The sequence below is a fragment of the Lepisma saccharinum genome, chromosome 14, assembly GCF_977018435.1.
Source record: "Lepisma saccharinum chromosome 14, izLepSacc3.1, whole genome shotgun sequence".
In the NCBI taxonomy this organism is placed as follows: Eukaryota; Metazoa; Arthropoda; class Insecta; order Zygentoma; family Lepismatidae; genus Lepisma; species Lepisma saccharinum.
The window spans coordinates 6,158,707-6,171,637 of record NC_139242.1 but is presented as its reverse complement, the minus strand read 5'-3'; the positions used below and the strand labels follow the sequence as shown (position 1 = coordinate 6,171,637).

Genomic DNA, 12,931 nt, shown 5'->3' with positions numbered 1-12,931 from the left:
TTTTATATATAGTATTATTAGTGCTAATAATAATATGATAGTAATTAGTATTAATTGTATTTTAATATCAAGGAGTAGTTTAATAAAAATATTGGCTTTGGGAGCTAATGATGATATAATTATATCTTCCTTGATGTTTTTAGAATTATTAGTTCATTTATGATTTACAAGACCATTGTTTTTATTAAACTATAAAAACTTATGTTAAGAGTATTATTTATATTAATTATTTTATTTATTAGATTTTTATGTTTTATTTCTCAACGTAGGCATTTATTAGTAACTCTATTAAGACTTGAATTTATTGTGTTATCCTTATATTTATACATAACTTATTATTTTATTAATAATCAGGAAGAAGCTTGTTTTTGTTTACTATTTATTTCATTTTGTGTATGTGAGGGGGCTCTTTGTTTATCTATTATAGTATCAGTTACACGTACTCATGGTAACGATTATTTTAATTCTTTTGTATTATTAAAATGTTAAAATATATTTTATATTTTATACTTTTAATCCTTTTGAGATTTAATAGTTCTTTATGAATGGTGGTTCAAATTTCTATTGTTTTTGGTTGTTTTTTGTTTTTATTAATAGTGTGACTTGGTATTGGAGTGTGGGGGGCTGGTTATTTTGTTGGATTGGATGTGATGTCTTATTCTTTAATTTTACTTAGTATTTGAATTATTTTTTTAATAATAGTGGCTAGAAATAGTATTATGTCTATTTATTATTATCCTTGTAGATTTATATTTTTGTTAAGTATTTGATTGTTATTATTGATATTAACTTTTATAAGAATAATTTTTTTTTACTTTATTTGTTTTTTGAGGGATCATTAGTACCTACTTTATTTTTAATTTTAGGGTGAGGATATCAACCAGAACGAGTACAAGCGGGGGTATATTTACTTTTTTATACATTACTTGCTTCTTTACCTCTTTTGGTCGGTATTTTTATGTTAAATTATAAGGTGGGTGGGATATATATATATATATATTTAGATATAATAATATTGATATAAATTATTTTGTTTGATATATTAGAATGGTGTTTGCTTTTTTAGTAAAAATACCTATATTTTTGGTTCATTTGTGATTGCCTAGGGCTCATGTTGAGGCTCCAGTTAGTGGATCTATAATTTTGGCTGGAATTTTATTAAAACTTGGAGGATATGGGATTTTGCGAATTATTTCTTGTATTGAGAGATTAGCTATTAAATATAATATTTTTTGATTTGGTATTAGAGTTGTTGGAATTTGAATAATTAGTCTTGTTTGTATACGTCAAATTGATTTAAGGGCCTTGGTTGCATATTCATCTGTAGCACACATAGGTCTTGTTTTAATGGGAATTATAACTATAGGAGCATGAGGGATAAATGGTGGTCTTAGTTTAATAGTAGCACATGGTCTTTGTTCTTCTGGAATATTTTGTCTAGTAAAGATTACTTATGAACGATTAGGTAGTCGTAGTATATTAATTAATAGGGGAATAATATAATTATATTCCTAGATTATCTTTATGATGATTTATATTAAGAATTACTAATATGGCTGCTCCTCCTTCTATTAATCTGCTGGGTGAAATTAGTTTATTAAATAGAATTATTGGGTGATCTTATTTTAGTTTTGTAGGTGTTGCATTACTTTATTTTTTAAGTGCTGGTTATACTTTATATTTATATTCTTATACTCAGCATGGAATATACTATTCTGGTGTATTTTCTTGTTGAAGAAGTAATATTCGTGAATATTTATTATTATTTTGTCATTTATTTCCATTAAATATTTTAATTATTTTTTGTTCTCCAATATTTCATTGAATTTAAAATATTTAAGTAGTTTAAGTAGAATAGTAAGTTGTGGACTTAGTGGTAACTAAAGGTTCTTAAATCAATGGTTTTTAATTTTTTTATTACAAGTATAGTATCAATTATTTTACTGATTAGTAGAATAATTTTATTATTATTAGGGATAATATATTTAATTAAGGATGTTACAATTTTTATTGAGTGAAGTATTATTAATTTGAATAGCTCTAGTATTATAATAACAATATTATTTGATTGAATATCTTTAATTTTTATAGGCTTAGTTATATATATCTCTTCTATGGTTATTAACTATAGAGGTTCTTATATAGAGGGGGACTATAATATAAATCGATTTATTATTTTAGTTTTATTATTTGTTGGATCTATAATGTTTTTAATTATTTCTCCTAATATTATTAGAATTATTTTAGGATGGGATGGTCTAGGATTAGTCTCTTATTGTTTAGTAATTTATTATCAGAATGTTCGTTCTTATTCTGCTGGGATACTAACTGCCTTGTCCAATCGAATTGGTGACGTGTTTATTTTATTATCTATTGCTTGAATGTTAAACTATGGTAGATGAAATTATATTTATTATTTATGATTAGTTTCTGATTTTGATATAATATTAATTACTAGCTTTATTATTATTGCTGGAATAACAAAGAGTGCACAAATTCCGTTTTCTGCATGGTTGCCAGCAGCTATAGCTGCACCAACCCCAGTTTCTGCATTAGTTCATTCTTCTACTTTGGTTACTGCTGGGGTTTATTTATTAATTCGTTTTGGGGATATATTGATATATACTGTTCTTGGTAGGATACTTTTATTATTATCGGGGTTAACTATATTTATAGCTGGGGTTGGTGCTAATTTTGAATATGATTTAAGGAAAATTATTGCTTTATCTACATTAAGACAACTTGGATTAATAATGTTAACATTATCTATGGGATTAAAGGAGTTATCATTCTTTCACTTGTTGACGCACGCTATATTTAAGTCTTTATTGTTTTTATGTGCTGGTGTAGTAATTCATGTTATAGGTGATGTTCAGGATATTCGTTGTATGGGGGGGCTAATTAATAAAATACCAATAACTATTTCTTGTATAATAATTTCTAGTCTTGCCCTATGTGGAATACCATTTTTGGCTGGATTTTATTCTAAGGATTTAATTTTGGAAATATTAAGTATATCTTCTTTTAATTTGGTAATATTTGTTTTATTATGAGTTTCTACGGGTATAACTATAGCTTATAGTTTTCGATTAAATTATTATTTAGTTGGTAAATCTTATAGAGGGACATCATTTCAATTCTTTTCTGATGATGGAGGGTGAGGTATATTTAAGGGTATATTAGGTTTATTATTATTATCTATTGTAGGTGGCTCTGGATTAATGTGATTAGTTTTTCCCTCTGTTTTTGTTGTTATTATTCCTCTTAATTTGAAGCTAGGGGCAGTTATTTGTATTTTATTAGGAGGGTGAATTGGATATAATATTACATCTTTCTTGTTTGAAGTCTATCCATTTTTTAATAATAAAATAATATATTATTTATTAGGAGGAATATGATTTTTACCTTATTTATCTTCTGGCGGGTTAATTGGTAGTTCATTTATTACTGGAGATTTATATATTAAGACTATTGATTGTGGATGAGGCGAACTTATGGGGGGGCAGGGAGTGTATAAATATATAAGGAGTGAGTAGTGTAAGTTGAGCGCTTCAAAATAGTACTTGGTACGAGCTCTTTTTCAGCCTCTTTTTTTATCAATTGAAAATCAGTTTTTGACATATTTTGACAATTTTTTGTCGATGTTTTAGCGTTTAGCGATGTTTTAGTAAAATTTCCCTTTTTTCCCACTCGTACTTGGTACGAATGCCACGATCTTACGTGATATAACTTAACCTATTCATTTTTTTTCGTGCTACTCTACACGAGAGCCTCTACGTGCTTTGACCTACTTTAGAGTAGGACCATAAAGACAGTTCTGCAACCGAAAGTGAGGCTCGAAGTGAGGCTCGGTGAGGCTCGACTTAATGGTTTGCTCTTGTAAGACATAAGCCTTATTTTCTCGCAGTGTTGCCAACACCTTACTCGAAATAAAATCACCAAGGTTTTTTTCTTGGTCTAACCTATGTTATTGAACTGCGTCGTCACGTCCAAACCCGCATGAATTCCGGACACTATTGGTTCTATTCATATTTTTTCTTACGTATAGGTGTACATGATGAATCCCCAAACAGATTTTTCCTAAGTCTTACAGTTTCCAAGATAATCCCACTTCCGGTCGCCATTTTGGATTTCCAAGCATAGGTTCTATTCATATTTTTTCTCACGTAAAGATGTACATGATGAATCTGCAAACAGATTTTTCCTAAGTCTTACCGTTTCCAAGATAACCCCACTTCCGGTCGCCATTTTGGATTTCCAAGCATATGTTCTATTCATATTTTACTTACATATAGGTGTACATGATGAATCACCAAACAGATTTTTCCTAAGTCTTACCGTTTCCAAGATAACCCCACTTCCGGTCGCTGTTTTGGATTTCCGATCATAGGTTCTATTGATATTTTAATTACATATAGGCGTACGTGATGAATCCGCAAACAGATTTTTCCTAAGTCTTACTGTTTCCAAGATAACCTCACTTCCGGTCGCCATTTTGGATTTCCGAGCATAGGTTCTATTCATATTAGTAGTACAGGTGGCCCGGTTCTAAATCCTCATTTGGGGCTCGAATCATCATGTGGGGCTCGCAGTGGTGCCAACTCACCCCCCGAAAATTTCACCAACTGATATTTTGAAGCCTTTCACGGTGTATGTTAACCTCACAAGCAGTGTTGCTAACTCGGCGTAGCCTTTTATGGTGTATGTTAACCTCACCAGCAGTATTTCCAACTCGGCGTAGCCTTTCACGGTGTATAATTTTTTTAGCTTTTTTTTTGTGTGTGAGTGTACATGTGTTTGGGCGAGGCGTAGCCTTTTATGGTGTATGTTAACCTCACCAGCAGTATTTCCAACTCGGCGTAGCCTTTTATGGTGTATGTTAACCTCACAAGCAGTGTTGCCAACTCGGCGTAGCCTTTTATGGTGTATGTTAACCTCACAAGCAGTGTTTCCAACTCGGCGTAGCCTTTTATGGTGTATGTTAACCTCACCACCAGTGTTGCCAACTCGGCGTAGCCTTTCACGGTGTATGTTAACCTCACCAGCAGTATTTCCAACTCGGCGTAGCCTTCTTTGAGGCTTGGGTTTTTTTGCCAATTTATTTAAAGAAAATTCTACTATATAATTTTTTACTGGCTAAGCTAACCTACAAATAGGAATTGGCAGCACTGACGAGGCTCGAATTATTATTTGACGCTTGAAACAAATCGCTAAATATAAAATAAAATAACAATGCCTATGAACCTGTTTGGCTTCAGGAAGCAGGCTATGGAGGCATTCGCCCAAAGTGCACCGTCGCCACCTGCGAGCTTGGACCTGTTACCCTCCCTATTATCTAAACTCAACGGTTTGTTGATTATACACTTGAATAGCATCCTGACCCAGTACGACGAGGATGTGGGCAAAACTTTCTACATATTCAACAACAACTTGAATTATTACCAATTCCCCATCTCCGGCAAACTGCAGTTTGACATGAATCCCGAGAATAAAGGAGAGGCCAAAATTTCCTCCGGCAAGAACATCTATCGCATCAAACACGATAGGATGAACAGTACCACCACGTACGATGTATCTGCTGGCGATCGCCTGTACATAGAGCTCTTGGACGACTACGACAAACTCATCCCTTTTTTCATAGAAATGAAAATTAGCTATCCTATAATAAATAACAATAATGCCTAACGATATTTTTGGCCATACGAAACGCGACGACCATGGCGACGAGCTTCTCATGCTCGACGTCAGGGTCAAGAAGTTGCGAAGCGATCTGCAGGCCCTCCAGTCCACGCTCAACTCCAGCCTCCAGTCCGAGATAGCTAGCTTGCAGTCTCAGTGCTTGGACCCTGTACTCAAGATTGATGCAGAGCTAAAATCGCTGCTGCAAAAATACACCGACCTTGCGTCGATAGACAATCTCGACAAGCTGGCACTGAGTGTGGGCAATCTGCAGAACGAACTTCTGAAGCTGCAACAAACGCAAACCTCAGACGTTGAACAGCTGAAACAACGCTTGCAGGACCAAACAAGCAACATCCAGACCGAACTGCAAACTATCATCCAGAGCATTAAAACACAAGACGACTACGATCGCGTGAACGCTAGTATTGCTAAATTGCGCGAACAGTTTCAATCTTTCAAAATCCCTACGTTGGAAAGCATCAAGGCTGAGCTACAAACGGACGCTTTGCATGCGGCCATCAACGAAGTAAAAACTAAACTCCAAACACTGGAGGATTTTATCAACAATCTACCGTCGTCTAGCGAACTGAACGCCATTGCCCGTAGCGTGGCCAACATCAAAGTCCAACTTGAGACCTACGAGGATTTCGGGAAGCTGCAAGGCACCATAACCCATATTGAGGATGCACTTGCTGTCATTAGAAATGATCTGGCGAACGTTCACGATGAGCTGGAAACCAAACTGCCGGGCATCAGGGATACACTGGCCAACGTTCAACAGCAAATCGCCAAACTGGAAAATCTGAATGCAGAATCCGAGTTGTCTCATTTCCATCACTTGATCGACGACATACAGACTAAGTTGGAAACCCTGCAACAATCTACTCCCACCCAGGATGACATAACACAACTGCAAGAAGGCATACGTGCTGCTGCCGATGCCTCCGAGTTGGACGCGGTGAAAAAAGCTTTGGAATCGCTCCAAAACACGGTGGCCACCCTGCCTACCTCTCAGGAATTGAAAAGCGTGAAGAGAACTCTCAACCGAATACTCAAATCCGACGACATCAAAAACATCCAATCCGAAATTGAATCGATACGGGGGTCTGTCGCGACTTTACCTACCAACCAGAACATCACCGAGCTGCATGAATTGTTTGCGGAAATTAGAACCCAGGTCCACGACCTTGTAATACAGAGCTCCAAGTTGACGCTTGTAGAAAGCCTGCAGCAGATTATTGCCAGCGTGAAAGAGCAAATTGGGAGTATCGAGGCAAGTCAGGAATCGACTATAGCTAATTTCAGCACCCAACTACATGACTTAAATGAAAAATTCAAGAGCCTTATTGTCGATGTAAAGATCAAACCAAACTACGACACTGTTGTTCACGCTATCGAGGAACACCTGGAATCGGTGAATGGCAGATTGGAGGATATAGAGACCGAGGTTCGAACCAACGTAAACACTTTAAATGCCAGCATCGACAATCTCAAGTCTACGATTGTCATCGAACTGTACAGCATACCAAACAGAGAGTTCTCCTCCCCTTTCAATCCAGGTTACAAACTCTACATGTTGACTCCTGCAAAAGCTTATCATCAATTTTTCCTCGCTGGCACACTTCAGTTCGTCAAGGTTTCCTACTGGTCTTTGCCTCACGCAACCCACTACCCAATCATGACCGTGACGAACATTGGCGATGAGCCTAAAATAAGAGGAGTTGAGCTGGTCGATTTCACACACCCCGAAAGTCGCGAGACTGCCTATGCCGAAGATGCCACTCAAATTATCGACATAGAAATAGGTGACAAGCTGTATATAGAAAACCCAGCATTGTCTGCAGCCAGAAATCCCATCCAGGCTATATTCTTATTTTCGCGCCATGTCTAGGCAGGGTATCGTGAACGAGCTGCATAAACCTGCACGACGAAACTACAAACGACTGGCGGTGGTGACCAAAGGCGTGGATGACCTTTGGCAGGCTGACCTTGTGGAAATGAGTAGCGGCAACCTGAAAAATTTACATAAAATCAACAAAGGATACAAGTATCTTCTTACTGTTATAGATACATTTTCAAAATTTGCGTGGGCTTTGCCCCTCAAGGCTAAAACAGGTGTGTGCGTAATGGAAGCATTCAAAACTATTTTCAATGAAAGTGGCAGGCGACCTCGATTTCTTCAAACGGATAACGGAAAGGAATTTTACAACTCGATATTTCAACAGTTTGTTCAGAAACAAAATATTCAACATTACTCGACTTTCAGTCACATCAAAGCCAGCGTAGTGGAACGTTTTAACCGTACTCTCAAAACACGCATGTGGAAACGATTCACGCTTCAAGGTAACCACAAGTGGGTCAATGTGCTTCCGGAACTCGTAAACGACTATAATCACAGTTTGCATAGCACGATACGCATGAAGCCTGCCGATGTCAGCAAGTCTGATGAGGCACGACTGATCTCTACTGTTTATTGCCCCAAGTACCGGCCCACTAACAAAAAACCGAAATTCAAAATTGGAGACCAAGTAAGAATTAGTAAATTTAAGCGCATGTTTGAAAAAGGCTTTACCAAAAACTGGAGTACGGAACTTTTCACTGTTGCTCGATTGTTACCCGGTAACCGTCACACGTATATAATAAAAGATAATCGCGACGAAATTTTGAAAGGGCGATTCTACGAGGAGGAACTCTCTAAAACAAAATACCCCAATACGTATCTTATCGAAAAAGTATTACGTAGAAAAGGTGACAAACTGTTGGTGAAATGGCTGGGACTCGAGGAAAAAAGTTGGATCGATGCAAACGAGGTGATTGTGTAACGGGTGCTTGGGATGTGGTGAGGCGACTACCAGATTTTCCCCCGGAGCGTCAGGCTAGGAAAAACGGCGAACTGTTGCCGGACAACATTCGCTGCCTTATTGTCGGACCTTCAGGGTGTGGGAAAACAACTTTACTTATTGATAATTTTCTTCTTGCTCCCGACTGGTTAGATTGGAAGAACAGGCACTTGTATGTTTTTTCCAAAAGTTTGGAGCAAGCAAAATATCAACAGCTGACAAAACTGTACGAAGGGCTGAGCATAGCTGCTTTTGCCTCCGAAGTAATGCCACTAGACTGCTGCCATGAAAATTCGGTGGTGGTCTTCGACGATGTCATCCTGGAGAACCATAACGAAATTCGCAATTTTTTTACACAGGGGCGGCACAGAGGCATGGACTGCTTCTACCTTGCTCAGACTTTTTCTAAAATTCCCAAGCAGCTTCTCCGAGACAACGCTAATTTTATTTGCTTGTTTCGTCAAGACCACACCAATTTAAAACATGCTTACGATGATTATGTAGGCGGGGACATGAACTACAATCAGTTTTCCAAATTTTGCTCTTCATGCTGGAATCAAGATGATTTCGGATTCGCCACGATAGACATGACGAGGAAACCCAATGACGGAAAATACAGAAACAAAATAAACAACTTTCTAAACGTTGCGACGTTACAAGAAACGTCTTGACGTATTATAAATAACAAATGATGAAACGCAAACTCGCAGACGACAACTTGAAGCTGCGCGACTACCTGGCCAAACGCTTCAGGGGTTGGAAATCAGAGAATCGCGGAATTTACGAAGAGAAAAAGCGACAGGACCAACCTATTATTGATGCTATAAGTGGACTAGGTAAAGACATCAAAGATGTTACCGAGCAAAATAAAGATTTAATCAACGAGCTCGTGCCACTTGCTGCTCGAAATTATGCTGTGCCTACACCGATATCCAGTATTCACACTACCCCGTTCGAACTTGGAGCTGCACCTCTGAGACGTCAGGTTCTAGGCAGTACCTCTTCGGACAAGGTAGTTGAATTAGGTCCGTTGGCGAGAGATTACCTGAGCACTGGGAAATTTGAAAAGGACGAGGTGTTTGGATTGTACCCCTCTGTGGAACTTAACGAGGGTGTGGTTTGGAAAATTGGAAAGTCAAAAGTTACGTTCGAAGGTGACGACGTGAAAATTAATTTGGGCGAGAAGAACAGCTGGACTAGGTATCCTGGCACTGTGGGCCTGTGGGAACTTATCACCAAAAAGCAACCTAAAGATTACACAGACGAGGATTACCAAAGTTACACAGAAATTTTAATCATGACGGATGCCCTGTACCAAAACAACGATGCAACACAGAATCGCGTAAAATCAAGCAGTGGAGAAAAATACAGGAACCTCATCAAGCCAATATGGAACCAGCTCAAGACTGGCAGCGGTGTCAAACTCTACAATACCCTACCTAAAGAGTTTGTTTGGGTAGACGACGTAAGGAAGCTTGTAGATCGATTGCTGGTTATCGCAGGCGAGGAAAATGCAGGCAATCGCAACTTCCACAACGAGAAAGTGGGCATCATGGACATGATTAGCACCAAGCTTAGCAACTTTATTGTCAACGACAACAAAGGTATAGGTTACCTTATCAAAATCATCAACACCCTGCCTCCCAAATTCTGGAATGTGGCCGAGGGTCGAGGTCTCGTGAACGACATCATCAACAAGCTACCCTTCGAGATGCACCTACCAGGTTACCAATACTGCGGACCGGGTACTAAACTGGAACGGCGACTGGAGAGAGGTGACAAGGGGGTAAATCTGCTGGATGCTGCATGCAAGGATCACGACATTGCTTACAACACATATACGAATTTAGATGCGCGTCACGATGCTGATAAAAAATTGGAGCATGCCGCGTTCGGGAGACTCGTCAGCAGAGACGCCTCGCTGGGTGAACGGGTTGCAGCATTGGGCACGACCATTGCCATGAATACAAAACGAAAATTGGGGTGGGGGCTGTAATTAAATAACATACAGTAAAAAATGTCTACGCATATAACAGACTTACCAACAGAAGTGTTATACAAAATATTTACATTTACTTTCGACGATAGTCACGAGGATGTTAAAAAGCTTATTGATTTAGTTAAAATAACACCACAATTTCGCTTGCCCTGTGAAATGCTACTTCTGGATCATCTGAGAAAAATAAGCGATGTAAAATCTTCTTCTTCTCCCTATGCTCTTTTTCGGGCTGCTGATGAAAAATTGGCTGATAAGATGGACGAACTTCACGAGTGGAGACAGGGGAGGACATGATATACAGACGACTGGTATGCTTCAAATGCTGAAACCAGTAGGATCATCGATCACCTCATCGCATTAGGCAATGCCAAAACTTTTTTCTATAAATAACACACTGTAAAAAATCTACGAGACCAAAAAAATATTTCTTCGATATGGGTGAAAAAATTAGTGACGTCCAGGCATTAAAACAAATGCTAAATTTGTCAGTCGAGTATGTAAAAATTCAGGAATTGGAAGTGGACAAACCTTACGCAATAACTTCCGGTTCAATTGTTGCAACCCAGTATGGTCCCAAAGTACGTCTGTTGCTCAACGGACAATACAGTCTATTTTTACCAGATCGATACGCTAGCATGTTATCCGACGAGAAGCTATCTATTTTAATCGAGAGTACAACTCGAATCGTGTACAAGGGGACAAAAGAACTTCTTGGTAAGAAAACAAAGCACATAATAGAATTTGTTTAATAGCTGCAAAGTATATATAAATAACATACCGTAAAAAAAATTACACGGGAGGGAAAACAAAAAATCTCTGAACATATATAAAATAACATACCGTAAAAAAAAAATTACATCATGAAGCCCAAGGGCGTCGTGTACCAGATACCATATTCGAATCTGAAAACGCTGGGTGCCCTCGATGGGTTACTCACCAAGAAACAACGCGAGAAGAAACGTTCATGCTTGTCTAAAGGACACGGAATGAAATTGCTGCTCAGCACTCCACAATTGAAAAAGTTGCAACATTCGCGGAAGCAGCAGAAGATTGGAGGTTTCATATTCAGCATTCCGGCCATCTTGGCAGCTTTGGGTGCAGTGGGCAGCTTGGCAGGAGGCAGTGCTGCCATTGCCAAAACCGTCATCGATGCAAAAAAGAACAAGGCCGAGCTGGAAGAACAGAAACGTCACAACCTGGCTATGGAAAAGAAGGGGAAAGGTGTGACCAAAAAGCGAAAAAGCAACCTCGATGCTTTGAAGAAATATAAAAAAAAGAAGAAGCCCTGTCCAACTTCGATATTGAATCTCTGATCGAACTGTTGGGAATAAGGAACTTCAGGGGTGTTTTCATGTCCGATTCTCTACCCTCTGCTGTGAAGAAAAAGGAGTATGGCGTGGTCAACCTGGACAGTTACAAAAATCCTGGTACACATTGGATATGCTACCTCAAAATTGACGATAACAATGCATTTGTTTTCGATTCGTTCGGTGGCACACCGCCTGCCAGGTTGGTGAAGTATCTCAGTGTTGCCAACCTCTACTACAATGACAAACGCATCCAGGGTTTCACCGATGTTAACTGCGGCCACCTATGCCTTTCCGTTCTCGCATACATGTCTAAAATAAATAACCCCTCAGTGGAGCATTTTCAGAAAGCATTGTGGTACCTAAAACACCATGGGAGTGTTCCATCTCACCAGCGAGACTTCGGTCTTGAAACTCGCGTTGCATGACGACATCATTTATCCTAAATCTATTGCTCTTCGTGCATTCTACAGCATGTACCTGATACCCAATGTCACGGAGCACAATAACAAAATTACTGTTGGAAATGAAAAAATAGTTATCACGCCAGGACAGTACAATCTGTCTACCTTGCAAGCCCAATTGCCAAGAAATATACTGCTATCTCAAAATTCTGTAACTCACAGAGTTGAAATTGTGTCTGCTACGGAAACAGTAGACCTAGGCACTGTTGGAGAGCTTCTGGGATTCGAGAACAACACAAAGCTCGAACCTGGCATCAAGCACATCGGTGCCAACATTCCTAAATTTCTAGCCATCGAAACTCTGAACATACATTGCAACGTGGCAGAAGGCATGATCACCAAATCCTCGGATGGCATCCCAGGCAGCCACAAGCAGACAGGTATCATCGCTACGTTCAAACCAAACTCTGAATTCATGGAACCGATTATATACACACCCTCACCACCGATATACTTCCCTATATCTCGTAATCGCATAGACAACATAGAATTGGCAGTGACAAACGAAAAAGATGAGGTGGTGAATTTTGCCGGAGCTACTACCACCGCCGTCGTGGAGATTAACGTATAATAAATAACAATCATGGAGCAAATCGAAAGTTACGAGTTGCAATCTTTCCCACCCAATCGTCGCACGTT

The 12,931-nt window shown here is 38.6% G+C and overlaps 1 pseudogene; it reads left to right on the top strand.

Annotated features, from left to right (window-relative positions):
* The first annotated feature begins 1,898 nt into the window (after nucleotides 1–1,898).
* Nucleotides 1,899–3,485, top strand: LOC145998649 (NADH-ubiquinone oxidoreductase chain 5 pseudogene; annotated as a pseudogene).
* The last annotated feature ends 9,446 nt before the right edge of the window (nucleotides 3,486–12,931 follow it).